This window comes from Alosa alosa, chromosome 18, assembly GCF_017589495.1.
Source record: "Alosa alosa isolate M-15738 ecotype Scorff River chromosome 18, AALO_Geno_1.1, whole genome shotgun sequence".
Classification (NCBI taxonomy): Eukaryota; Metazoa; Chordata; class Actinopteri; order Clupeiformes; family Clupeidae; genus Alosa; species Alosa alosa.
Window position 1 is genome coordinate 1,477,501 of NC_063206.1, and position 5,000 is coordinate 1,482,500.

Sequence of the window (5,000 nt, forward strand, 5' to 3'; positions counted from 1 at the left end):
ATATCATATGCATACAGGCATCAGTTCTTGAGAGAATATAGCCTATATTGATTTGCTGCATTGTTGGGAGCTACCCTTTAAACAAGTTCATGAAAGAGCAAAGATCTCTGTGATCACTGACACATTTCAGAAAATTCATTTTGAAATTCGAATTGGGTTATGGAAGAAGATTGACAGCCCTAATTACGATATTTACAGACAGTTGGCCTAGCTGTTAACAAAGCAACTTCTTCTAACCTTGAGCTCCCCACCTCCCTCTCCTTCTCCCCCTTCACTCTGTCTCTCGACTTCTCTCTCCCTCCATCCCTCCCTCGTGGTGCTGATGTAAGTAGGATGAAATGAACTGTGAGTGCTTTGGCCGTGTGATCTGTGCTGAGCTTCACTAGAGGTGAGCGCTCCTTTCATCTCAAAGGGGCATCCCATAATAACCTCCAACAGACAGCTGGGGGAAACATGTCTAATCCTCACCACCCGTTCCTATAGCGATCACATTATTAAATATGCAAATGGCCTATATACAACGCAGGCCTCTACTCTGCTGATGGGAGACCAGGGAGGGGTGTCTTTAAGTCATTAAAGTGTGTTTGCGTGTATGAAGTTGTGTAGATCTAGGCTACTTTGTGTGTTTGTGTGTGCATGTTAAATCTACATTTAACAGGGTTCCTACACATTTTCCATTTCAAAATTTCAATTTTTTTTCCATACTCAAATGTTCAAACTTCTCGGTAGATTTTTCTGACCATATTCTAGACATTGTCAATGGAGTGTTCTACTAGCATTGTAAATAGCTGTATAATAATGTTTATTATCAACTTGTTAGCCCTCAGAAAACACTTGCCCATTGTTGAATACTTTTCGTTGGGGAAGTGCACTCACATTTGATACAGCATACTACATATGTTGGAGACTAGTGCACTGCTGGCAGAGGCCTCAGAAATCACCGTAAACAGTATTATTTGTTTGTAATAACAGTTTATTAGATAATGCAGTATCCAAGTCTTGGTAACTTTTACAAAATCAAAAAAAAGTCTACTACTGTAGTGTTTTAGCCGAAAATAGCAGAGATACGCAAACAAACCAGTGCACAAGGGTGTAGAGCACGTGCATAGAACAGGGGTTCTCGATTTGGTTTTGATACCAGGGTCCCCTTGTGGGAGAGATTTGTTTCTGAGGACCCCCCATTCAATTGTATATTGATGTGGACTGACAACTTAAGCTACACAACAGTAGGAATGGTTCATTATGACCTGAGTAAAGTGATTAGAACTGTAGATGCAATAGTCTGAAAACACAAATATTTCTCCATACCCTTGTTTCTTTTTTCCATACTTATTCAGACCTAGAAATTACTAAAATCAAATTCCATACTTTTCCAGGTTTTCCATACTACGTAGGAACCCTGATTTAACTATGTGCGTGTGTGTGTGTGTTTAAGTCACATCTGCATATGAGCATGCACCATCACTGTTGCTTAGATCAATATCTCTGTATGTACACGTGTAAGTATTTCTTGAATCTCCCCTTGGGGATCAATAAAGTATCTATCTATCTATCTATCTATCTATCTATCTATCTATCTATATCTAAGTATGCGTTTGTGTGTGTGTGTATTCATGTAGGTCTAGATCTACATTAAATTCAGTGTGTGTGTGTGTGTGTAGCTTATGTGTGTGTAGCTTATATTTGCATGTCCTGGCATGTGAGTGTGTCTGCAATGAAAGTTCCCATGTGTAAAGCCGTGTGGTTCAGATCCGTTTGCGGGTGCAGGTTTCCAGGTCTGTGTTGTGCGACTGAAGGCCCAAACAGATAATTGGATTTGTGTAAGTGACAAACAGAAACGCAATTCTGACGGAGCCTCAGCATCTCGGGGAGTTCTGACGGACCCTCGGCGTCTCGGGAAGTCTGGGGGCGTCTGGGGGAGACATTAGCACAATAATGGAGCCCCTCTCTGGGGACCATTCTAAAAGAACGGGCCATAGTTTAGTTTAGAGTGGGGGGGGGGGGCCACAGTTTAGTTTAGAGTGGGGGTGTGGGGGCTGGCATGCTCGCACCCCCACTGAAATTGCTCAATGGCGCATGTCTCTCACCAGTAAAGCCCTAACTCCTCTGAACACAAAAAAACAACTAAACAACTATAGACCCTTTCAAGAGAGTTCCATTATCAGCATCATAGTTGGCCCCACAAGACTTCCTTTTTAACATTCCATATGTTATCTTAATGCAGAGGAAGTAGATCGGGAAGCAAATAGAATGTTCAAGCATTGTTTTTGTTTTTATTGTTGAAAGGGTCTTTAGAACAACCCTAAACCCCGAAGAACCAGACAACCCTAAACCCCGAAGAACCACATAACCCTAAACCCCGAGGTAACACAACCCTGAACTCCGAGGTAACAACCCTAAACCCTCTTCAGAACAAGACAGAGAAGAGGCGGAGACGGCAGGAAGGTTCCTGCAGAGCAGTCAAAACACGCCAGCCAGGGGCCCCAGCGACTAGATAGTTCATTAACCAGTCTGCTAATGAGCCCAGGGGCCCCAGCGACTAGCTAGTTCATTAACCAGTCTGCTAATGACCACAGGGGCCCCAGCGACTAGCTAGTTCATTAACCAGTCTGCTAATGACCACAGGGGCTCAAGCGACTAGCTAGTTCATTAACCAGTCTGCTAATGACTGTGTGTGCGTATGTGTGTTATGTATGTGTGCGTATTTGTGTTATGTATGTATGTGTGCGTGTGTGCATGTGTGTGTGTGTGTGTGTGTGTGTGTGTGTATGTGTGTATGTGTTTGAGTGTGTATGTGTGCGAGTGTGTGGGCAGCAGTAGTAAAGTGCCTTCCTCAGCTAGCGAGGTCCTAATGTCATGTGAAGCCTCGGGGTCATAAATGAGTAGTCTCATTTAGCCCTAAAACACACGACATTAGTATGTGTGTGTGTGTGTGTGTGTGTGTGTGCAAGCGTGTATGTGTGCGAGTGTGTGCCTTGGGGTCATAAATGAGTAGTCTCATTTAGCCTTAAAACACACGAGTAAACACAAACATTTCAATCCTTAGGCAAGCCCATGCATCACACACAGACCCACACACACATACTCTCACCCACAACCACACACACTCTCACTCAAACACACTCACTCACACAACCCCTGCACCCTCCCTTCTCTCCCTCTCTGGCAGCAAGAGAGATAACACACAAGGGGTCTGTCCGCACAATCACACACACACACACACACACACACACGAGGTCTGTCCGCACAATCACACACAAGGGGTCTGTCTGCACAATCACACACACACACACACACAGGGTCTGTCCGCACAATCACCCACTCGCACACACATACGTTGTCCAGACACCACACACACACACACACACACACACACATACACGCCTGTCCACACCACCCAGAGATGAGAGCCGTGCACACACACACACAAACACACACACACACACACACGTTATCACTTGGGGCTGATTCATCCATTAATTGGTCATCAAGAACCGGGTGTGCTGTAGCCTAGAAATCTAGACTAGCCCTAGCCCACTCTCCGTTGGCTTGTGAGCTCCAGAAATCGAAACTCAATCAGGCCAATGAAATCGTGTATAGAGTCTTAGGTGGGCTTAACATAATGATTGATGGCAGAGTTGCAACGGTTTGTCTTGAATTCCCTGCTACTTGAAAACAAATAAGATGGATGTTGCTGTTGGCGAACAGTTTGACATGAGTTAAGCTTTTATTAAGTTGGCAAACGTTTGAACTAGCCAACTAACTCAGCTGGTGGGAAACGCATGGGACTCATAGCGCTGCCGCTGTCCTATTGCGTGCAGAGGGAATTTGAAAGACAACTGATTATCCCGCCCCTCGGACTGAGCACTGTGAACGGTGAGTGCCCAGACCCTACATTTTAATGTGGGTCTAGCTCGTCAGGCTAGGTGTGCTGCCGAAATGTCTCCGGAATCACGACGGTCCTATCTGCCGGAGGTAAAGGGCGAGCGAATCATGACGGTAATATCTGCCAGAGGTAAAGGGCGAGCGAATCATGACGGTAATATCTGCCAGAGGTAAAGGGCGAGCGAAAGGCGACACGAGACATGCGGAAAGAACACTGACGTCGGGAAGACACAGGGGCTTTTAGTTAAGCCCTTCATGCATACGGCCTTGGACGCAGCCTGCATGAAAGCACCACAGTGGGACAGATAAAAGTAAATTAGAATGCACTGTCCGTTCGTGAACATAAATAATGTCAAGTGAACGTCTATTTATTTCTGGGAGAAGGCCATCAAGACCAATATCATTCTCGCCATCTGGGGGAGGTAAGAGGGTCACACCGAGAAGATAGGACAGACACACAGACACAGACACACAGACAGCAACTTTAGGTGACTGCTGCTGCAGGACTTCAATTCGTGCCAACCCACTCCAATCCAATCAGCCTTATTGGTAGTGCGTGAATGCAGCCCAGGCCAGACCCAGCATCAGAATAAATAATCCGTATCGCTGGAGAAAAAGGGCACGCGAAAGATCCCTGAAGGTTTACAGGCTCGAGGATTACAGAGCTGCATTTGGGAAATTAGACAAATACTAAAAATACTCGTCATTGGATGTCACAAACTTACTCATAAGCGTCCACAGCACTTTCAGACACGTCCTTCTTTGGTTATTACCAAATTCATATCGACTATTTGACTATTCAGAGTTTTGTTACTAGGTCAACCTACATTGTCGTGCGCAGTAGGCTAGCCTACTAGATGCCCATAGCCATACCTGTTTTTGGTTACAAGAAATTATTTTGTGCCACATTCAGGTCGGGTCTATCATAGAATATTTGAACAACTGTTTACCACATTAGCCTATCTACTCCAAAGAGCACGACTCCGATACTTTTGATGGCCAGAGAACGATGGTTCATATTAAACAGTTGGTATGACTTCATCCTACAGTAGATTTGTAGTGCATGCAATACTGTGTCTCATTGTTCCACAGAAAAATGAAATCGTGTAGAGAAG

General features: G+C 44.8%; 1 protein-coding gene across 1 annotated transcript in view; it reads right to left on the bottom strand.

Annotated features, from left to right (window-relative positions):
• The window catches only part of tjap1 (tight junction associated protein 1 (peripheral)), a 104,762-nt gene that overhangs the window by 98,532 nt on the left and 1,230 nt on the right, over positions 1–5,000 (bottom strand).